Source organism: Podarcis erhardii (assembly GCF_964252035.2).
Source record: "Podarcis erhardii genome assembly, chromosome: 8".
NCBI lineage: Eukaryota > Metazoa > Chordata > Lepidosauria > Squamata > Lacertidae > Podarcis > Podarcis erhardii.
The window spans coordinates 73,797,682-73,821,860 of NC_138499.1; the positions used below are offsets into that span (position 1 = coordinate 73,797,682).

Sequence of the window (24,179 nt, forward strand, 5' to 3'; positions counted from 1 at the left end):
GTAATTTAAGAAATATTGTAAAAATGGAAAGGGAGAAATGATTTGCTAGAAAATGTAAAGGCAATATTAAGTTAAGAATTGCAGGAGAAGTAATCAAGACAGAAGGCTATCAGACATGCTGAAGGAAGTCCAAACAAGGACATATGTATAATAATTTGTGTGGTATGTCTTTAAAATTTTTGTATGCTAAAAATTAATAAAAAAATATTATAAAAAAGGCAATTTACCGAAATTCTTATGTTCAATAATTTTTAATGAAATTTATCCCCCCCCCCCACACACACACCACACACACACATGAGTTGATGGAGACCAGTTGGAAAACATGCGGGGAAACTTTTAAGCACTAAATATGACTTCTTTTATGGCGTGCCATGATTCTGAGCTCAAGACTTGGAAATGCTTGCATACAGGGGAATCCATGTACTCATGTAGACCTTGTTGGGTGTTTTGTGCTCATGCCCTCAACCCAGTGATTCAACGGTTGTGTGAATCTTGTGTTCTATCGTAAGGAAAGTGAAGGACTGGATCTACACACAGGAAAAAATGCTATAAATAAGGAACTGCCCTGAGACCTTCGGGTAGAATACGGGTGGTATAATAATAATAATAATAATAATAATAATAATAATAATAATACTAAAGTCAGAAATTAAATCATTATAACAAAAGAAAAAAACCCACTATGGGGTTTATTTATTTTTGCTTGCTGGCACCATCTGGTGTTGCATGTTTATAATGCATTCAAAACGCTGTTTCTTGGCTAATGTAGCTGAGTCCTGGGTGGCTATCACAGGCACACACCCCACAACAAAAGGTGAATTCTCTGGATTTGTTGTTGTTTAGCTGTTTAGTCATTTAGTCGTGTCTGACTCTTCATGACCCCATTGGCCAGAGCACGCCAGGCACTCCTGTCTTCCACTGCCTCCCACAGTTTGGTCAGACTCATGTTGGTAGCTTCAAGAACACTGTCCAACCATCTCGTCCTCTGCTGTCCCCTTCTCCTTGTGCCCTCCATCTTTCCCAACATCAGGGTCTTTTCCAGGGAGTCTTCTCTTCTCATGAGGTGTCCAAAGCATTGGAGCCTCAGCTTCACGATCTGTCCTTCCAGTGAGCACTCAGGGCTGATTTCCTTAAGAATGGATAGGTTTGATCTTCTTGCAGTCCATGGGACTCCCAAGAGTCTCCTCCAGCACCATAATTCAAAAGCATCAATTCTTCGACAATCAGTAATGTGGGTATTGATTAATAAGGGATGACAGGATGTTAGGGTAAAACAGATTGTTGGGGGTGATGGAGTTTTTCCATCCCTTTGATATTAGGATAATTTAGGCCATAGGATTGTTGTCATTAATCTGCCTGGTGACCTTTGTCAATTGCTTTGGTTTTCTTCCTCAGCATTTCTTTCCCTCTCTTTGTCAGGTTTTTATCATTTGCCAATGACTGAGTCATCCCAAGGACGCTCAACTTTGTGTTTCGGCTGTTCTTTCAGATGTTTTCATATCCTTGTTTGGAAATGTTAGAAAGTGAGCATAAGGAAATTGACATAGTGGGAAGTACAACAAAGAAAAGAAAAAATCCCAGTTGAAATGATTCTTACTCATTGGGAAGTGATACGATTCAAACTGCACATACATGGCAAAGGCTTTGAAAATGTATTGACTGATGGTTATATTTTAAGTAATGGATCATGTGTCTGGTACAATTCCATTTAATCTATTGAGAGCCCTATGGATTGTGTGGGCTCTGGTCAATTTTCCTTTATACCTGCCCTTGCCACAAGCAGTTGCTTTTATTCAGTTTGTTCTCAGTGCAACATCTGTGCATCAGGTCATTAAAAGCAAACAAAAAACACTTTTGTTTCTACTAGCATATATTTTCCTCTCATATGCTTTCGTTCTTTAGAAGTATCTGATACATAGTTTTATTTCATTGCTCCAGATTGAATACTTTCTTTTTTTAAACAATGTTAATGCTTTTTTAAAAAAGTCCAAGAATCTCAGTAAATGTGTGGGGGCTTTTTGTTTTTTTGTTTTGGGAAACATACTTAGCTAGAATTTGTACCGTGAGTCCTTCATGCTTCATCCATCTCAGGACCATATGTGTGACAACATAAAAACCTCTGGATCAGATCAAACATGTGTCAATGCCACAATCCTGTCTTCCACAGTGGCCAGTCATATCCCTCAAGGGAGTACAGAAGCAGGTATGGAGGTCAATAGCTCTTTCCAACTATTGCTTCCTGGCAACTTGTGTTCAGCGTCATAAAACATTTAAACTTGGAGCCTCCATATAGCCATCAAAACCATCACCAAGTTCTCCAACAGCATACTTAGGTGATTGGGTGCTGACAGGACTGGAGTCAAATTAGGACCACGAAGAAGCAAGAGAGAGATTGCAATAGGAACCACAGAGATAATGTTGATTTATTTTAAAACATTAATACTCTACTATTTCTCCTTAAAAACCTCAAGACATCTAGCAACAAAATCAAACCATTACTTAACAACACAGAACATTGTTTACAAGGGTCAGATATAAGAATAAGAATAATTTATTATTTATACCCTGTCCATCTGGCTGGGTTTCCCCAGGCACTCTGGGCGGCTCCCAACCAAATATTAAAAAACACAATACAGCATTAAACACTAAAAAATTTCCTAAACAGTATGGGCACAGTAGTCCAAAGTTCCCTGGAGTATGGAAAGGAAATAAAAAGGTTATGTCTGCAGGGGACAGCCTGTGAAAGTGTATGAGAGAATTGCTTTGACTCATCCTTTGGCCTGGAATCAACTTGATCCCCTCCCCCTCTTTCCTTTCTCCTTCTGTGATGGAACTCCTAATTGGGGACTTCCCTGGCTTTTTTCTGGCCCATGTAGGACCAGTCTGGATAGTTGGCCTTGGTGAAGATTTGATGTTTTCATCCCCAAAAAGTTTTTCATTTGAGTTTCTACTGAAATGAGGCTGCATTTTAATGTTGTATTTTAATCTTGTTTTCAAGTTGTATTTTAATCAATTGTTTTTATACCTGGTGTTAGCCGCCCTGAGCCCGGTCTTGGCTGGGGAGGGCGGGGTATACTTTTATTAAATTTTTTTTTTTTATTATTATTATTATTATTATTATTATTATTATTATTATTATTTACTACTACTACTACATGGGGGCAGGGGAAAGATTTTATGTTGTGGTGCCTAATTTGTGGAATAGTCTTGTCCCTGAAATAAGTCAGGCACCAATTCCTCCAGGTTCTCAGTACCTCCTGAATACATATTTGTTCACCCATGCTTTTGCTGCTTCTTGACACCAGGCCACTGAGAATTGTCTGGCTGCTCCAGATTCATTGTGGTTTGTTAAATTGTACTTTTATTTATGAATTGTAAATGTTTAATGATACACATAAACACATGAGACTGCTGTGTTAGAGTTGTTCAGTGGAATCCCTGATCTGGACCTTCTGTAGAAACAAATCAGCTTTCCACCCCAATGATGAGTTTCAAAGCTTTCCTGCAGAATAGTTTTAACATTAACTACATATAAAGATTGTTAAGAACAAAATAACCAAGGAGCACATTGCAAACATGAAATGTGCTTCAGCCCTTTCCATTCTTTATGCAGTTCAGTCAACGTTCCTCTCTCTGGTCCCAGAGAGAGTTCCTGAGCTTGTTCAACATTGCAGAGCTTGTCTGCAACAACTACTGCCAGCCATCTCAAGTTTCCTCTCCTGCTGTGAGAGCTGCAGCTTGGGTTTCTGGCAGACAAGTCATCAGGTAGTTTAGCTCGCTGAAATGGGAAAATGCCAGCCTTCTGCTTTAAGTGGAAACTCTTGCTTCAGGTACATTTCTCTTTGCAGCATTCCAAATGCAATGAATTCAAACCCAACATGTTGTATACATTAAACTTATCATTTTAACATGCTGCTCCTGCTTTATTTATTCAGCGATCCTGTTGACCCCTTTTCCAGGCCCACTTTTCATGCACCTGTGCAACCCCTTCTCTATTTATACCTGACCCACCTTGGCCTATCCCTACATGCCAAGGGACGTGGGTGGTGCTTTGGTCTAAACCACTGAGCCTCTTGGGATTGCCAATCGGAAGGTCGGTGGTTTGAATCCCTGCGACCATGTGAGCTCCCATTGCTCTGTCCCAGCTCCTGCCAACCTAGCAGTTTGAAAGCACACCAGTGCAAGTAGATAAATAGATACCGTTGCAGCATGCGCTCTGGCTTCCATCACTGTGTCCCGTTGCACCAGAGGTGGTTTACTCATGCTGGCCACATGACCCGGAAAGCTGTCTGTGGACAAACACCGGCTCCCTCGGCCTGAAAGTGAGATGAGTGCCGCAACCCCATAGTTGCCTTTGATTGTACTTAACCATCCAGTTGTCCTTTACCTTTTTTACCTTTTATCCCTACATGATGCACTCATTCAAGGCGAGTTGGAGGTGCTTCAGAGAGAAGTTTGCCAAACTTCCCTCTGAAGTGCCTCTCCGCATCCATTAAACAGCTCGCCCGGGGTGCCTGCCACTCATGTTTCTCTCTGGCTCACCTGCCTGCTGTTCTGTCATCATGCTGGAGCTCATGACGATTCTAAACTGCAGCAGAACAACAGTGTATATGAAGATACACACACACACACACACACATTTTGAACAAACGTCACAGCTCCTTCTTGTGTTTTGATTTTGGAATGGAGAAAATGATTCATTGCATTTCAGCAAGGTCCTGCGGCATGGCCTGTTGTGGGTGGTTTCACACAACAGTGTTCTCCACCATTGGGTGACTTTCTGCAGTATCATCAGAGTGCCAACACCTTCTCAGTCAGACTGAGATCAGCATGAGCATTACAAGCTCTGCTAATGATGAGTCAGAATCACCTGACACCATCCACAGGAATATATATATATATAACACCACACATGCTGTTGTGATTTGGCTTTGACTGTTGTGGAAGGGCCTATCATCATGGCAAGGAGCAAGACAAAAGGTGTCACTGTTTCTTAATAGTGGAGTTCACCATCTTCAGCTCACAGACAGGCAGATGTAAATTCGTGGGGAGTTGCGAAAGGTGCAGCAGCACCTCGGGGTGCCATTTTTTCTTCGGAAACTGGTGGTGAGTTAGTTGCCCTTGCTCTTGGGGGAACCACCCACTAGTCAAGAATCCCTGGAGATGAAATCCCTTGTCGCCACCACAGAGTAGAAACATGACTATGTAAATGTATTCCTCCTACTCTTGTTGAGCAGCAGTTATAATGCTGTAAAATGTTCTTACAGGCACTTTTTGTGGGCTTTGTGCAGTCAGAACTATGGTATCTGTGCCTGCAGCATTTCTGGATTTTGAAAGAGCTTGCAGCCCCTGTCCTCAAATGGAGGAGCTCTTTCAACATGGCATGAGTCAAGAGCAGGGCCAGGACACACTTCTCAGTTTCTTTTTTCATTTCCTGCACAATACAGAACACTCTGTGGCGCTCAGTTCCCTCCTTCCACTTTTGGTATATTTTGCCTCATTTTTCATCTTCAACCAAAAAGGGGGAGAGGAAGGTGGGGGAATGGGTGGGCTAAGTTTCATGAGGTTTTTTCCTCAGGTTCCACTGCCCTTTGTTGATATTTCCTCCATTTTTATTTTTATTTTTTAAAAAAGGAAGAAAAGGTGTCTTCTGTTCCTTTGCAAGGTGCCATGCCTGCGTAGAGAATTCCTTGCACCTGAAGGAAATTATCAGTGTTGTGCTCCACCTGGATTCATAGCATCAACTCTCTACCTGAACTGCTTGAATTTTCTCCAAAACGCATTCCAGGATCGGCTAAAAACCACATGCTTCTCGGGTTTTGGGAATTAAACACCTTTGAGCTGACACCTTTGTCTGTCCAAACCAACCCTAATGCTGCCGTAATAGGCTGAGAAAATACACCTCCAGAGAATCCAGTGTCTCGTGGATGCCATGTTTGTCAAAGGACCTTGGGTGACCTGAGTTCACCCACTTCTGAGTTGGTCAGCTTCTTAATCTCTCATGCATACGACTGCTCAAAACCCATTAAGAAGAAAGACAGCTATAGCTGGTATTTTTTGAGCAGACTTCTGTGCAACCCATTCTCCCCACTCCCACCCCATGGGCCTTTGTCTTGAGTTTGTGGCATTCTCCAAGCAACTGGGGAGAACGTTTTGGCCATGACCTTGAGACAGGCAGTGACATGGGGGAGGGGGTTCCTGCTCAAGAACAGGGGCTGCAAAATATTTCAAGCTCGAGGACACAGATGGGGTATCTATGGGAGGAAAGGAGAAATCTATCCCTGAGAGGTCTGGAGAGTAGCAATGCGGGAATGGGCCTTTTCTGCGGTGGCTCCCTGATTGCAGAATGCTCTCCCCAGGGAGGCTCGTCTGGCACCTTCATTACATATCTTTCGGCACCAGGCGAAAACGTTTCTCTTCAACCAGGCCTTGGACTTCTATGGCCTTTAAAATGTGTTTATGGGAGAGGGGTTATTGGTTTCTTTCACTTTCACTTTTGTTTTATTATGTATTTTGTGTTTTCATTTCTTTGTTTATAATTTTTATTGAATTTTCTGTTTTACAATTCAGAATATTCATTTAACCAACCTTAAGATATCAATGACTTCCCTTCTTCTCTTTCCATGGTTCATTTTACATAACATAAATCCCTGCCTATTTTACACAAAAACCCTATACCATTCAGTTTTCTATTACTGCAGCCATCAAAACTGTTGAATTTATCTTAATCCTACCAGCATTTTCAGCTGTACACAATTATTTCCCATATATTCAATAAATGTTTTCCAATCTTCTCTAAATGCATGTTCTTCTCGTTTTCGTATTCTATATGTTAAGTCTGCAAGCTGTGCATATTCTGTCAACAGAAGTTGCCATTCTTAAGTTGCCATTTGGTTGGGACCTCGCTGGTTTTCCATTTGGGAGCTAACAAAACATGGGCCGCAATAATGGATTACACAAATAACCTTTTTTGACACCTGGGAATTTCAGTCTGAATTGTCCCCAACAGAAAGTCTGAGATAACGATCTTTGGAGCTCGATCGTTGAGCCATGGCCTCTGATAGCTTTACGATCCCAATCAGTCATTTACAGCGTCCAGCACACTTCCTTCCTAGCTGCGCAACAAATTCTGCTGTCTCTTTAGCCACGGCTCAGCAGAGTAGCATACAGCGGTGTAAAGCAGTCTTTTTCTCCTTTTCTCCATGCAAGCATACACAGACAGGTTCGTCTATTTACAGCTCTTTATTGAAACATTTCTCAGAAAAACTGTCCATCACTGCTTGCAGCCATGGTAAAACATGTCTCTCTCTCTCAAACACACAGAGAGAACAGAAAGTACAGGAAAACAAGCTCCTCCTTAGCTTCTAAAGCTGACGTCAGAAAGTGACGCACACCTCAGAACACTTAACCAGTTAAGTTCTGAACTCTCACACCCCCTCTTGCGTTGCTTTCTGACAAGACCTGTGGAACATCTTCAGCAACACCTTGTGAGATCAATCCCTTCCCCAATGCCTTGTGCCCTCCCTTGGAGTACCTGTTAGGCATCTGTGGAATCACCTCACAACTCTCAGAATCGCACTGTGCGAAACTTACCCACGCACCTGTGGCCTGGTACCTCTCAGGTGGAATACCCTTGGTTGTGCGACTGGATCGCCTAGGCACAAACTCTGGTGTTTCCTCTGGCTCACTGTCACCAGCAGGTGTGACCTCTACATCACGGGATTCCCCCTCTGACTTAAAGCGTCTTCGAATCCTCTCCATTACACTCACAGGAGAACTAGGCTCACTCTTGGGCTGTCCTTTTGGAACTGCCGTGCAATTCCACATCTCGACTGCAGGGGTCTCTGGAACCATGTTGCGGTTAGCTGCAGAGTCAATGACAAGATTCAGCTCCACACAGCTGTCTTCAAACAAAGCCATGCTAGCAGTGACTTGATAAGACTCTTCCTGTTGTTTACCACGTCCGCCGGACTCAATCCCACGCCTGCCTGCCTTTGCAGGCTGGTTGTCATGGAAACCCGCCTGGCTCCCATGAGAAGCGTCCTTGACAACATCCTGCCGTGCCTGTGTGCTCCGGTGGGGGCAACTGCCACGCAGATGTTGAACTCCAGTGGAAAAACATAGCCCGGGGCTCCTCCCAGCTGGCCTGGCCTTCCTTCTCCTGGAACGGCGCCTCCTACCAGCCTTGCCCCCCCTGAAGCTGCCTCTGAAGCTCCTCTCCGCTCCAGCACTTCCTGTGGAAAGTTTCTTAAACTTGCCTTTGGAACTCTTCGCCCCCCGATCTGCTCACCAGCGCTCCTAGAGGCCGATACATCGGGAAATGGGCCTGCCAGTCCAGCGTCTCCAGGGCTCTGGCCTTCTGCTGAAGCTTCACACAAGCCCTTCAGCAACTCCCAGGCAGCCCTTGCTGACTTTACTCCCTCCAAATGAGGCCTCAGCGATGCATGAACGCATGCTCTGAGCATATCCAGCTCTTGTTGTATTTTCTGCTGGCTATCTTCCCAGCTGAGGGGTGGTGCTTTTGGCTCCCTCTGGCTTCCTTCCCAAAGCCCATGGACCAGGAACCAGCCCCTTTGTGCTGGACCCGGGGGAAAGGTACCGTGAGCGTAGTCTGAGTCCACACGAGGAGGGGCGAGGTCCGAGGCGGAGAGCCGGGCGGGGAACAGGAACGCTGGAACAGGAGGCCGAGCAGGGAACAGGAACACCGGATGGTCAGGAACAGGAGGCCGAGCAGGGAACAGGAGCACCGGATGGTCAGGAACAGGAGGCCAAGCAGGGATCAGGAACACAGGAAGGTCCAAAGCCATCAACGACGTTGCTCCCGCAACCTGGGACCGGGCTGCCTGACCTTTATCTTCTTCTAAGGCCGGGGGCGGTCCCGGCCCCCAGAAGCCCCGCCTCTCTTGGCCTTAAGGCGAGCACTCCTCCTGGGAGACACCAGTTCCCTTCGCCTCTCTGCCCTAAGCCTCTGCAGATCAGGAGAGGCCGAAGGGTTACTGGGCCCCGGGGGAGGCTCACCTGTAGCCACTGAGTCTTCCAGCACCTCTGGGGCCTGAATGATTTCACCTGGTGCCTGCTCTTGAGTTTCCTCAGCAACTAGGCCTTGCCCCAGTTCAGCCGGCCCTGAAGGCGGGGACTCCTGCGCCGGCTGGGATTCCTCCGGATCACTCTCAGACTCGGAATCCCAGGCCATCACACCATCCCCCCTCCCAGGCCCCCCCCCTCACTTGAGGGCCCGGACCCGGCTTGCTGGGGTACGCTGCATGAAACTCCCGGATGCAGGCAGGTGCGTGGACGTTGACCGCTGGTTCCCAGGAACGGTCCTCTGGCCCATACCCCTTCCAGTCAATGAGATACTGCAGCCTTCCCCTGCGGTATCGGGAGTCCAGAATGCGTTCCACCTCGTACTCAGGCTCTCCCTGCACCAAGACTGGCTGCGGTCGGGGACGGTCCGGGTGGAACTCGTCGGGTGGGGCCACCGGACTCAGAAGGGACCTGTGGAATACCGGGTGAACCTTCAGGTTTGCTGGCAACCGGAGACGGAATGCCACAGGCGAGACCTGGTCCACGATAGGGAACGGGCCGGTGAACCGGGCGTCCAGCTTCCGCGAAGGTCGAGAAGGGTGGAGGTGGCGAGTGGAAAGCCATACCAAGTCACCGATGTGAAGTTCCGGCCCCACCTGGCGGTGGCGGTCGGCCTGGACCTTGTACGCCTCCTTGGCCTGGTGCAGCTGCTCCATCAACAGCTGTTGCTGGGACTGGAGCTCCTGAAGCCACTCTGTCACCGCAGGGACCGTAGATGCCGGCAGCACATCCGGAAACAACCGTGGATGAAGGCCATAACTGGCTTGGAACGGGGTCTGCTGGGTGGACGCATTCACCGCGTTGTTATAAGCGAACTCCGCCAATGCTAGGTGGTCGACCCAGTCGTCCTGCTGGTAGCTGCAGTAACACCGGAGGTACTGTTCCAGTACCGCGTTCGCCCGTTCCGTCTGGCCATCAGTCTGTGGGTGGTAAGCAGATGAGAGACAGACCTCTGTTCCGAGGGCCTGGTGCAAAGCACGCCAAAACCGGGACGTGAACTGAACGCCGCGGTCGGATACTACACGCTCAGGTAGGCCATGCAGGCGGAAGACATGCTGAAGGTACAGCTGCGCGGTTTCCTTAGCTGAGGGTATGGATGGGCAGGGGGCACAGTGCACCATCTTCGTGAAGTGGTCGGAGAAAACTAGAAGGCAGGTGCAGCCACGAGACGGGGGTAACTCCACTACAAAGTCTAGAGAAACTGTGTGCCAAGGACGTGGTGGAACCGGCAACGGCTGAAGGAGGCCGGGGGGTCGCCCGGTAGGCCCCTTGGCCCGCCTGCAGACGTCACAACCAGCGACGTAGCGAGCCACGTCAGCCTTCAAACGGGGCCACCAAAACTCACGGCTTACCAGATGGGTGGTCCGATACCGCCCAAAGTGCCCCGCCGCTGGAGCGTCATGGGTCATCCGGAGAACCTCAGCCCGCAGCGGCCCTGGTGGGATGTACAGGCGCCCGTAGTGCAGCAGAAGACCCTGATGCGAGACCAGCCCTGGATACTGAGGGCATGATCCTTCGGCCAGTTCCCGGAGTCGTTCCTGGGCCCAAGCGTCAACCCGCTGCTGTTCCCGCACCCGAGCCTGCAGTGGCTCGACCTCCTGGGTGGCCAGGAACGCAGCTAGTGGTAGGATCGTGGTGGGTGCTGCTTGCTGAACCGTGTCTGCGTTGTCTTCAGGTTTCCGGGACAGGGCATCCGCCTTCTGGTTTTGGGAGCTAGGGATGTAGCGGATCCGGAACTGGAACCGGGAAAAGAACAACGCCCACCGGATCTGCCTTTGGTTCAGCTTGCGGGTGGTCTGGAGGTATTCCAGGTTCCGGTGGTCGGTTCTCACCTCCACCGGGTGTCTTGCTCCTTCAAGATGGTGGCGCCAAACCTCAAAGGCCACCTTGATGGCCAGCAGTTCCCGCTCCCACACAGTATAGTTACGCTCCGCTGGAAGGAGCTGGCGGGAATAGAAGGCGCAGGGTAAGAGTGGCGCTTCCGGTCCGTGCTGCTGAGACAAGACGGCACCGAGAGCCGTACTGGAGGCGTCAGTCTCTACCACAAAGGGTCGAGAAGGATCCGGATGTTGCAAGATTGGCGCTCTCTGGAAACAGGCCTTCAACCCTTGAAATGCCTCCTCCGCCTCCTTGTCCCAGGAAAACGGCGTCTTGGGGCGCAGAAGCTGGGTCAACGGGGTGGTGCGGTGAGCATAATCCGCAATGAAGGTCCGGTAATAGTTGGCGAACCCCAGGAAACGCTGTAGGTCCTTGCAGTTCCGAGGTGCCGCCCATTCTCGAACCGCTGCCACCTTCCCAGGATCCATTTGCACCCCACCTGGTGAGAGTCGATGACCCAGGAAGTCCACTGACTGCTGATGGAACTCGCACTTGCTGAGCTTTGCATACAGACGATGCTCGCGCAAGCGCTGCAGCACGGTCCGGACATGGCCCTCGTGGCACGCCGGGTCACGGGAGTAAACCAGAATGTCATCCAAGTACACCACCACGTACTTGTCTAGCAAGTCCTGGAACACGTGGTTGATGTACCGTTGGAACACAGCAGGCGCGTTGCACAAACCAAAGGGCATAACCAGGTATTCGAACTGTCCGTACCGGGTCCCGAATGCTGTCTTCCACTCATCCCCGGCGCGGATCCGAATCAAATTGTAGGCTCCCCGGAGGTCTAGCTTGGTGAACACCTGCGCCCCTTGCACCCGCTCCAGTAACTCCGAAATAAGGGGCAAGGGGTACCGGTCCGGGATGGTAATTTTGTTCAGGGCCCGGTAATCATGGCAAAGGCGGAGCTCCCCACATTTCTTTTTAACAAAGAGCACTGGCGCAGCAGTGGGCGAGGTAGAGGGTCTAATGAACCCACGCTCCAGGTTCTTGCGCAAGAAGTCCTGCAAAGCCTCGCGCTCTGGCTCTGTTAACGAGTATAAGCGACTCACCGGTAGAGGCGCTCCGGGCTGGAGGTCTATGCCGCAGTCAAAGGACCGATGCGGCGGCAGCTGGTCTGCCCCCCGTTCCTCGAACACGTCGTGATAGTCCCGGTACTCAGCGGGGAGCGTCGCAGCCGCCTCCTCAGTGGGCGCAGCTGCTAGCATCTCAGTCTCAGCAGGAGAATTGGGGTCTGGGAAGTGTACAGTCCGTTTGACCCAGTCAATCTGCACATTGTGAGCCTCTAGCCAGTCCATCCCAAGCACTAGGGGAAACCGGGGCATGGAGGCAATATCCAGAGTTCGCATCTCACGGTGCTGCTGGAGGCACAGGACCAGGGGCTGGGTCTCTTGAGTGACGGCGCCCGAACGCAGTGGCCGTCCGTCGATTGCCTCCACCTGTACCGGTTCTGGCTTGTTCCGAAGTGGCACCCGATGCTGGGCAGCAAAAGCAGCGTCCATATAAGAGCGGGTTGCCCCTGAATCCACCAGAGCATGGGTAAGAATCCATGGCCCTCCTGGAGGGTATAGATGTACCGGAACCATAAGGTGTTGTAATTCAATTGGTGCGGCCCCATTCTGTGCTGTTTGGGACCCCCGGTAGCTAGGGCCATCAGCTACTGGGGTTGGCGGTTTTCCCTGCGGCTGGCGTTTCTCTGGACAAGACCGAGCGAAGTGTCCACTTCCGCCACAGTAAAGACAGAGATTTCCCTCCCGACGCCGCGCCTTCTCTGCAGGGGAAAGGCGTGGCCGCACTGCCCCGAGCTGCATAGGCTCCTCCGTTAAATCAGTTGTGACCGTGGGGCTGCTGGAAAAAGCTGGTGCCGTGAACTGGAAGTGTCGGCGACCCCGGGCCTGACGACGATCCTCCAACCGATCGTCTATTTGTAGACACCGTTGAATGAGAGTGTCTAGCGTGGTGGGGCGTTCCATTGTGGCCAACTGGTCCAGTACCTCGTCTGAAAGCCCCTCGAGATACTGGTCCCGCAGTGCCGAATCATTCCAGGTCAAGTCCTGTGCCAGCAGCCGAAACTCCGTGGTATATGCGGCCACCGTGGACTTGCCCTGTTTCAAACGCCGAATCGCCCGGTTGGCTTGACTCCCTTTCTGGGGATTGCCGAACGCGGCCTCCAAATGATTGCAAAACCCCGTATAGTCTGCCAGCAAGGGGGAGTCTTGCCTGAGTAGCGGCAACGCCCACTTGGCCGCCTGGTCCTTTAACAAACTAATCAAAAAGTGCACCTTGGTGCGGTCGTCAGGAAAGTTCCGGGCTCGCCCCTGAATATACAGCTTGGCCTGGGCCAGGAACATGGGAAAGCTGGCCGGGGCTCCATCAAATTTCTCAGGCAAAGCCACTGGGTACTTGCCAGGAGCCGGGGCGTCGGCCCCAGGAGCCGGTAGGGCTTCCAAGCGTTGCTGAAGTGCTACAACCGCGTCACTGAGCTGCTGCACGGTGTGAGTCAAGGTCTGGTTCCTCTGGGCCAAATCCACCAGTGCAGCCGCCTGGTCAGCCATGGCCTCTGGCTCTTCCCGAACGCACCCCTACGAAGGGGGAGTGCGGGTATGGCGGGAGCAAACTGTGCTGGACCCGGGGGAAAGGTACCGTGAGCGTAGTCTGAGTCCACACGAGGAGGGGCGAGGTCCGAGGCGGAGAGCCGGGCGGGGAACAGGAACGCTGGAACAGGAGGCCGAGCAGGGAACAGGAACACCGGATGGTCAGGAACAGGAGGCCGAGCAGGGAACAGGAGCACCGGATGGTCAGGAACAGGAGGCCAAGCAGGGATCAGGAACACAGGAAGGTCCAAAGCCAACAACGACGTTGCTCCCGCAACCTGGGACCGGGCTGCCTGACCTTTATCTTCTTCTAAGGCCGGGGGCGGTCCCGGCCCCCAGAAGCCCCGCCTCTCTTGGCCTTAAGGCGAGCACTCCTCCTGGGAGACACCAGTTCCCTTCGCCTCTCTGCCCTAAGCCTCTGCAGATCAGGAGAGGCCGAAGGGTTACTGGGCCCCGGGGGAGGCTCACCTGTAGCCACTGAGTCTTCCAGCACCTCTGGGGCCTGAATGATTTCACCTGGTGCCTGCTCTTGAGTTTCCTCAGCAACTAGGCCTTGCCCCAGTTCAGCCGGCCCTGAAGGCGGGGACTCCTGCGCCGGCTGGGATTCCTCCGGATCACTCTCAGACTCGGAATCCCAGGCCATCACACCCTTATTCTCTTGCTCCAGGTTGCCCAACTTTTTAAAGTGAGCTTTTCCACCGGTATATCCTGGCTCTCTGCCATCTTCTCCCGTTCTCCCAAGGTGCCCCACAAGCTGTACTCACTCAGTACCAGCTGATTCCGGCTCCTGTCTGTGGAGAAACAGCCCAGCTGCTCCGGCTCTCCCTTCCGTGGAGGAACGATTTCAGCTGCTCTCAGCGTTTAGCTCTGTCTCTCAGCAGCTCTCTTGCCTCTCAGAAGCAGGCAAAAACTCACTCTGCTTTCCGGCATCAGGCTAGACTCACGGAATGCAGCTTCCAACCTCCGGCCAACCTCCGTGCCGACTTCAAAGCATTCCAGTGGCTCAAGGCCAACTGCTTTACGAGCATTGACTGACCTCCATAACCTCTGAGATAACGATCTTTGGAGCTCGATCGTTGAGCCGTGGCCTCTGATAGCTTTACGATCCCAATCAGTCATTTACAGCGTCCAGCACACTTCCTTCCTAGCTGCGCAACAAATTCTGCTGTCTCTTTAGCCACGGCTCAGCAGAGTAGCATACAGCGGTGTAAAGCAGTCTTTTTCTCCTTTTCTCCATGCAAGCATACACAGACAGGTTCGTCTATTTACAGCTCTTTATTGAAACATTTCTCAGAAAAACTGTCCATCACTGCTTGCAGCCATGGTAAAACATGTCTCTCTCTCTCAAACACACAGAGAGAACAGAAAGTACAGGAAAACAAGCTCCTCCTTAGCTTCTAAAGCTGACGTCAGAAAGTGACGCACACCTCAGAACACTTAACCAGTTAAGTTCTGAACTCTCACAGAAAGGACTCTTTTTTTGGGGGGGGGAGTACCTTCCAACATTTTTTCCAATTCATTATGGATCATTTCCCAATACTCTTTTACCCTTTTACAAGTCCACCACATATGAATGTGTTTTCATTTTTATGTTGTGAACCTCTCTGGAATCTTTGAATGGAAGGCACGATACAAATGAAATAAATGAATGGGCCTCAAGATGTTGTTGGACTCCCGCTTCCAACAGACCCTGGCAACACGGCCAAATGTCGGGAGTGATGGGAGTTGTAGTCCAAAAATATCTATAGGGGCAAAGTTTCTAAGATGCTGCTCTGCACAGGTGCCAGTCCATATGTGTGATTGTACAGATGGCCAGTCAAAGAAAGTGTGTTATCCATAATAGAGAGCATGTGTTGAGGTGGGGGCCTAAAGGTCACCCCACTGTTGTTGGGCAAATTGGCCATATGCTGTGATTGGGCAAGGAGTGTTGCTAGGGAGAATGTTATGTTGCTAAAGTGTTGGAGGAGTCAGAGGTCTTAAATACAGGGCTCGCAGCCTGGGGCCTTCTCTTGGGCTGTGTGCACCGGATCACCCGCCCACCCTCCCTGAAAAGGGGGGGTCGTTGTCCTCTGACCTTGCTATGCCTGTCATGGGGTCGCCTGCCTTGGGGCAGGGGCCTGGTAGGAATTTTGTCCATTTGGCTGATTAGCTGTTGCCATTTTGTTTTTGTCTGCTGCATAGCAAATCGTCACAACTTGTAAAGTTGGCGGTTAGGCATTGGTTAAAATTGGTTGGTGGAGGGGTAAGTGCCTACCCCTCCAATGGTGGTGCTGAAGGGGAATTTCGTTAAAGGAATCCAGAGGCTTGCCATCCCTTTCGTCCTAGTCCCTGGAATCAGACTTGGGCCGTGCAAGCCCCAGGGGGCATGAGGCTGAGAGATGAGGGACTGATGCCCAGCTTCATTTCTCCCCAATATGGTTCTTGGCTTCTGCTGGAATCCGGAAGTCAGTTCTGTCCCTGGGGCAAGGACAGATAGTCGTAACCAATGCCTAAGCAACCACTCACGTGTGTGTATTTAAATAAAGTTGTGGCCAAATTCATGCCAAAAACCTTAAACAAAAATTGATGTGTGAAATGTGAGTTATTGGGGTGGCCTGGGGGACCTCGATGCGCAACTACTTTCATATAAGTAACTGGTCTCTATTCCCCATCCCTTTTCTTAATTATATAGTATAGTAGCTGCACCCATCCTAATTTTACACGCTACATTTTTTAAAAAAAAAATCAAAAATGTTTGTGATGTTGTTTTGATGACAAACGCTTCGCTGCACAAGTTCTGCTTCTTCCTCGTGTGAGCGATGGGACTGGAGCTAGTTAGCTGCCGTTTTCTATCGTTTAAGCCATCACATTTTGGCAAGTGCAAAGTTTAGACAATGTATCTGGAAAAACACAGATTAACCTTATCAAAGGAGGAGGGCTTGCTCGTTTGTTCATTTCCGTGCAATTGCATATGCACATATATGCTTATTTCAGCATAATGGGATGGCAGTGTTACTACCTGTCATCTCTTCAGGAAGAGATGCATTCGCAACACTACTGAAGCAATGCGCTGAAATTTACAGCTGTGCCAACTAAAATACACTTTTGATTAAATCTTCCCTCTGAAAAATGCTACGCTGACACTTGGAATGGGGGTAATTTATTTACGTTAGGGAAGGATCGAGTAAACAGGTTGAGCAAACTGGCTTTGCTATTTTCAAATGCCACTGTCATTGCTGGAGTTAAGGAAAGGCTGAAAAAACTTGGGAGAACAACACTGTGTCCCTGATATTCAAAATGCTCCATCAAGTGATGGCGTTTTTATACAATGAAAGCCATTTACAGTAGTCCTGTAATGAAATGGGACATAGTGTTAAAATAAAGAATAACTCAACACCCACCCACAACACACCCACCTACCAACAAATGAAACTGGCTGGGCCAAACTGAGGGGAAAACTAAGTGATTTTCAGCAGAAAATAAGGTGATGGGATACTAAATTATTTCACTCTCCGCTGCCATTTCTCTTTAACTTTTCTCTTCCCCTGACAGAGTTCCAGAAAGGGGGATATCATACCCTCCAACTTTTCTCCGATGAAAATAGGGATGCCCTATTCCATAATAATAATAATAATAATAATAATAATAATAATAATAATCCACCCATCTGACTGGGTTGTCCCAGCCATTCTGGGCGGCTTCCAGCATATAAAAAAAACATAATAAAATACTAAACATTAAAAAGTTTCCCTATACAGGGCTATCTTCAGATGTCTTCTAAAGGTTGTATAGTTACTTATCACCTTGACTCGGAGTTCACATGACTTCATACCCTCCAACATTTCTCATAGTAAAATAGGAACATCCTCTTTCCCTCTCCCTACCATGTTCATCTTTAAAATGTCCTCATCTGCATTTTAAAAATTCCGAAAACTTATTTCTCGTACCATATAAATAAAAACACATAAATGGGAACTATCAAGCTTTTCAGCCTTGAAAAGGATTAAAATAGTACTGTTATGAGTTTGTGGATGCCAGACCGTTCTTATCACTGGATCCAAGAAGTGTTAAATGTTAATCAAGCCAGGCAAGCTGCCTGTTGAGGTGATCATGTGGGTGATGGGTCATTAAGAGAACAAAGGAATGGGGGATCTGAGCCAGATGTAAAATGTGTACGGCTCCTCCTTCAACTCTTAGAAAAAGCCTGAGTGTTCAGAGCATATTTTGCAGGGGTATGACCTAGAAGCAAAACAACGAGCTGAAGAGAGGGAGAAGCAAGACATTTTGGGGGTATGAACCCCTCCATTACAGGTCTAAACCACTGAACCACTGTCAGAAGGTTGGCGGGTTGAATCCTCATGATGGGGTGAGCGCCCATCGCTTTGTCCCAGCTCCCGCCAACCCAGCAGTTCAAAAGCATGCCAGTGCAAGTAGAGAAACAGGTACCACTGCGGCGGGAAGGTAAACAGCATTTCTGTGCGCTCTGGCACTCGTCACGGTGTTCTGTTGTGCCAGAAGTGGTTTAGTCCTGCTGGCCACATGACCAGGAAAGCTGTTTGTGAACAAACACCGGCTCCCTTGGCCTGCAAGCGAGATGAGTGCCACAACCCCATTGTCGGACTTAACCGTCCAGAGGTCCGACAACTTTTACCTTACTTTTATGTGCTAACAAACCTTATATCCTAAAGACACCACAGTCTCAACTGTGCCTCATTTCCAAAAGGAGACACAAGCCCTCAGTAAGTGCCTGGAATCTTATGCTGCTTGGAGATTGGTGTGTCTTTGATCAGAGACTGGGATGGCATGCAACAGTGGTTAACATCTCAATGTGCCCAAATCACAGCAATATTTGGCTCCAACTTGTCATTTAAATTTATGGACCTTGAAAAAATTCCACACTGCTGGGGCAGCACACTCTTTGATGACTGCCAATGGGTGAGCCTGGAGACATGGGGAACTACTTTGAAGACAAAATGCCAGGTATGAGAGCCAATGTGGTATAGTGGTTAAGAGCGGTAGTCTCGTAATCTGGGGAACCGGGTTCGCGTCTCCGCTCCTCCACATGCAACTGCTGGGTGACCTTGGGCCAGTCACACTTCTTTGAAGTCTCTCAGCCCCACTCACCTCACAGAGTGTTTGTTGTGGGGGAGGAAAGGAAAGGAGAATGTTAGCCGCTTTGAGACTCCTGAAGGGGAGTGAAAGGCGGGGTATCAAATCCAAACTCTTCTTCTTCTTCATATTTAGTTTATATATGCGTTGTTTCCCACTGAATGTGCTTTTGAGCTTGAGGTGAATGTCAAACTATTGATTCAGACCGCCTGCCCCCACCTGGAAACATAATGGATATTCCTGATCGTGATCCTTTATCAAACAAAAATACCCATTTTATGTTCATTTGACATAAAATGAGAATATTTTAAAATGTCACTTTCCATACACACAAAAACTCGTCACTGCAAGGATATTACTGCCCCTCTTAGCCATTTCTCATTTTAAACCAAGGCTGAGAAGGCCTGATCAAAGTTTAGCTAATTTTTCAATGCCAAGATTCATCCATGGACAAATGTTGAATGATTTTAGGGAAAACAGTGTCTTTGAACATATGCAGAGTGTTTTTCTTTCACCACTGCCTTCAGGGATCAGTTAGGATGCAGGAAAGCTTCCAGGTGGGTTTTGGACCTTAGTTACAACATTATATTAATATTAATTAAATTAATCATTATGTGGGGAAATATTATATTACATTTAATAATATAGCTCCTGGAGAGGCATTTTGGCATATTTTAAGAATCCACCCAGACAGAAATTTTAGCCCTGAAGAAGAGGACCTGTCCTGGAAAAAGAGGATGCATGGCAACCCTAGGATTGGGCTAATGTTTTCTATCTTTTCAGAGCGCTGTAATTGCCTTGGCAACAGTGTTTCCTCCCCTTCTAATAAGGAGCGTCTCCACCCCATTGTTCTGCCCAGACACTGAGGTCCAGCTCCGAGGGCCTTCTGGTGGTTACCTCCCTATGAGAAGTGAGGTAACAGGGAATCAGGCAGAGGGCCTTCTTGGTAGTGGCGCCCACCATGTGGAACGCCCTTCCATCAGATGTCAAAGAGATAAACAACAACCTGACATTTAGAAGACATCTGAAGGTTCACTGAAGTTTTTAATGTGTGGCATTTTAATGTATTTTTAATCTTTGTTGGAAGCTGCCCAGAATGGCTGGGGAAACCCATCCAGATGGGTGGGGTACAAATAATAAATTATTATTATTATTATTATTATTCTTCTTATTATTATTATTATTATTTTGTCACCTTCAGGCTACTTTGTTATGCGACCACCCTGTAGAAGTGCAGGTATTAACAGCAGAGACACGTTTGATGTTTTATCATGTTTTTAATATTCTATGGGAGCCGCCCAGAGTGGCTGGGGAAATCCAGCCAGATGGATGGGGTAAGAAGAAGAAGAAGAAGAAGAAGAAGAAGAAGAAGAAGAAGAAGAAGAAGGTGATTAGGGAATAGGACTGGCTTTTTGCCCTCAGTAATGTTGACACATAATCCAATATGAGTTGCTTTGTGGTTTTATGACATCACAAGGAAGAGACTGGCTGGGATCACAATGAGAAGAAACAAGGAGGTGGTGTGTGGAATCAGTAAAAGGAAAAGAATTGCAAGGTAGGACACTGTTAAAATGTGGGGTGGGGCTTTTTTTGAGACAGTTACCTTGGGACTAAAGACATCTGCCACATTTTCGCAAAATAACCCCTCAAAAAAAAAAAAAAACCCACACCAAAAGGGGTCGTTTTCACAGCATGTCAAAATGCTCACGAAAAGCTTTGAGGTGAGGGAAGGGATGATTCATGCATGGCACCTTGAGTTCACTGGAGTAAAGGAGGAGTATATTTTTTTAAAAAAAATAAAATAAATAAATATGCAGCGAAGCCCTAATTTGCCCCCCTTATCAGACATACTAGTAAATGTTGATAGCTAACATTTAGCATTTGCTCCATGCTACCTACTGACATTCACCGGCATGTCTGAAAGGGAGGGGGGAATTAGGGCTGTGACAATTTTTCAAGATATCCTGGGGCATCAACATTCATATATGAGTCTTAGCATTCACCATATCCAGGGCATTCACTGTTACATATACGTCACAAACAGATATATCACAAATTATGGCAGAAATGTTCATTGTCATGACTGTAGCTCATCCAGTTTCTTTGCCTGCACTGGCAACTGAAGGGTCAGGCAGTATCTCCCAGGGGGCCAGAATTGCCCTAGCAGCTCTCAGTCCTTGATCCTTTTTCTGTTGCAGATGTGCCATATTTCCTAAATTCAGCGCTCGCTAACTCCCAGTCCTGAGCTGCAGTAGCTGTTGCTTGAAGAGGCTGCTTTGACCTCATGCAACGGAGAGAAAGTGTGCAGGTCTGCTGCCTTTATGAAACAGAAGCAGAATAGGCTTTGCTGGAAACGCCTGTAGTTTCTGCAGGACTTCACATGGCTGACTCTGTCTGGGGAGAATTTACAAAAAAACGAGGACTGTTTCATTCCGAGCTTCGGGTAAATGGAGGGAAACGATTTGAGGAGGTGGACTGCTCAGGTATGTCTGTGTGACTGATGCAACTTGGAGTTAAAGGAAACAGAGAGAGTATGGCAACTGGCTGTGTGTCCTTGAGGAAAAGTGGTTGCAATTTTTGCCTTGCTTTTTTTAAGGAAAGACCAAGATTTTGAGGTGTCTGTTGTAGGGTGTGGAGCCAGCACGATGTAATAAGTAGGAACTGTGTTTTGATGTGATGTATTCCCCCCCCCCCAGTCCCCTCAGATATTTTTCCTCCTTCAGTTGAACTATTTGAAGTATACCAATTCTCGACACTTCAGTTGTAGCATTTATGGGTTTGTAGCTTGCTTCTCCTGGTGAATAGCTTTACAGGCAAGCTTTGCTTATCAGTTACAAGCAAATTTCCCTGCCTTTCCTCAGTGAAGCTTAGGTCAGAGTATGTGACTTTTTCAACATTATAGTCGCACAAATGTCACCCTGTCTCCTGATTGCTGGTTGGGCTGTGAGATAGTAGCTTGTCTAAGACCATCCCGTTGTGTTGTGTGGTTGAATTTGAACTCAAGTCCGCCTACTCCAAATCCTAAAGTACAATCTACAATGAGGTAAGTATCACTATGTTAAATTATAATTACTTCTGAGTAAGTTGAAGGGAGATTTCAGCCCCAAACTCTTTGCTATACACCCAGTGGGTTTCCCAGACTCAGATCCTTTACAGTGTTTACTTTTAGACAGAAGTTTCAGTAAATTCCATGGCATTTACTCCCGGGTAAGCGTGTGGATTTCAGCCTTATCTGACTATTTTGTTGCTTCTTCCTTGCCATCTATTTGTCAGGCATCAACTATGGTTAGCATCTTCTGACAAATACAGCATTTTGCTTGTGGTGTTTCCGCAGTTCTTCAAACAGGTGTAACTTTCTATTTGACAAGGGTGATGTCCCTACCTCAACCCAGAACAGCGCAAACCAGTGCCACCTCACCTTGTAGCTATGACTTCTATAAAACTGCAATGACAGAATGAGTTCTTACTTTGCAGGCACTTCAGCATGGGAGGACAAGAAATGCATATTATGGCACAGTCCAGCTGTCCTCTGGTCAGCAATTAGAAGGCCACTTTGAGAATTGGATGGAGATGTTCAAAGCCAAGATAGCAAACTGACCTCCAAACGCAGCTTTTTGAGATAGTCCTAATGCGGCAGTTGTGATTCTTGCATATCCTATTATTGCCTTTGCTATGACTCCCAGTTCCTGATGGGTACTGATCTAGGGATTTCCAGCTGCTAATCACTATTCTATAGGTTACTTGTGCCCCATGTGACAAGTAATCTCAAAGTCTGTTCTCTTTTGACTTACAGGATAAAGGGCAGAATTGATCCTTGTTCATTCATTCATTCAGAGGGCCTCTAGGGATATACATTTGCTTGTTTGTTTATTATTCTGGCAAGTCTACTCTCTTTGTTGAGGCTTATTATTTAATAGGCGTTGTTTCCTTTTTTGTGGGCCATATAGATATTACTGTGAGCTCTCACGGACAGGATCTGAAATATAACACATACACCAACAAATTAAATTATTAAATATGTCTGTAGCCAATTTAAACTATGTGGTGGTGTGGAGCAAAATACAGCAGTACTTCACAGCCTACCTTATTGTTTGGAAAATTCCCTCCATCGTAAGTGGACACTTGAACCAATTCTCATATTTTAAAGAGGGTTTTAAAAATAATAATAATAAAAAAAAAATTCCTCATGGCACAGAGTGGATGGAGCAACACTGACATCCTTTGGCTTAGGCTTAGGGGAGTGTTTGCAGCATCTGCCCCCAAAGTGCCGTGGAGTCTCTGCAATTCTCTCTTTCTCTTTCTATCTCCCACTGCTGAAGGTTTGGGTTCAGTGGGATCCAAGAAGGGATTGTGCTGAGTCCAATTTGTTGCATTAGGGAGCATCAACTGTTACAGATTTAATCTGCGCAAAGGATTACATCCGCAGAATGGAAAGCTACAGGGCGGCGATCCCAGTAAATGTTACCAACACAATGTGATGCCAGAGATCAGCTGGAACAAAACAAAAAAAAAAACGCTGGACCCCAAAGAGGTCGGAATAACTCAAGTTTGTTTGGTGTGTGGGGTTTTTTTTGGAGGGGCAGAGGCTGCCAGAAAGGCGTCCAGTACAACTCGTTTCTTGCAATAACGGGGGGGGGGGGGGGAAGCAAACTCATCGTAACATAGCTGAAGATGAGCGGCAGATAAACCCCGTCTCTCCCGGACCAGGCAGTTGAAGAGTGTGTATGAATTGGAAACACCAATTTCTTCGATATCATCTCTGAGAGGGCTGTAATTTAATTTGAGAGGGGGGGGGGGAATGTCTGTTGCATTTGACATGACAAGTGCCGCAGTCTCTCTTTCTCTCGGTGAGGAGGGAGGAAAATTAGCTATGTAACGAGGAAGTGTGGGGTGAGGGGGTTTTAAAAACAAACCAGCAAGAAAAGCCCAGGAGTGGCGGTGCTGTGATTGTGTATTATTACAGCAAGCGGAATAGATGAACTGATTACCTTGGACTTGAAGCAGAAGAGTGCCATTCTGTCAGGAGCAGGAGGAGGGAGTCTTCCATAGAAAGCCCTCCTTTCTTTCTTCCCCTCCCACCACATTCACTTGCAAATCACTGTGAGCCTGGAAAAGCCTTCTCTTCCTTCCAGTCTGTGTAACCTTCCCATGGCAAGTGCTTCGCCTCTATCAGCAGAACCTCTCTCTCTCTCTCTCTCTCTCTCTCTCTCTCTCTCTCTCTCTTCCTGTGTGGTGGCTTTTTTCCTTTTTTTTTTTAATCAGGCGCTCTGAATGAAAGCCAGTCAGAGAGGAGAGGGAGAGAGCGAGAGCGAATGCTCCCCCCCCTCGCCCCTCCTTTCCCTGCTGTCCAGAGTTAAGTGATGCTCGGAGAATAAGCCTGAATTAAATTCAAGTAGGATCAGTCTTGCGGGGGGGAGAGAGAAATAGGAGAAAACCACTAAAACAAAGAGGAAGGAAGCTATTGCAATTATCCCACGGCTTTGCATAGGTTGTTGGACGCTACTTCATCTCGGCAGAAAGGTAGGAACGCTC

General features: G+C 47.8%; 1 protein-coding gene and 1 long non-coding RNA gene across 7 annotated transcripts in view; one reads left to right on the forward strand and one right to left on the reverse strand.

Annotated features, from left to right (window-relative positions):
* CDH10 (cadherin 10) overlaps nucleotides 1–24,179 on the forward strand; it is a 410,273-nt gene that overhangs the window by 247,158 nt on the left and 138,936 nt on the right. For 3 of the 6 annotated variants that reach the window (XM_081873030.1, XM_081873034.1, XM_081873037.1), the window contains exon 1: nucleotides 21,013–21,130. The exons of 1 other annotated variant lie outside the window; for it this stretch is intronic. The gene's annotated coding sequence lies outside the window, so the exon portion shown is untranslated. 2 more of the 6 variants (XM_081873031.1, XM_081873032.1) reach the window with 2 other exon arrangements.
* On the reverse strand, nucleotides 20,446–24,149 carry LOC309348141. The gene is made up of 2 exons (XR_014159230.1): nucleotides 23,636–24,149; nucleotides 20,446–21,041 (listed from the first exon to the last, which is right to left on the reverse strand). It is a non-coding gene; the product is annotated as an uncharacterized lncRNA (long non-coding RNA).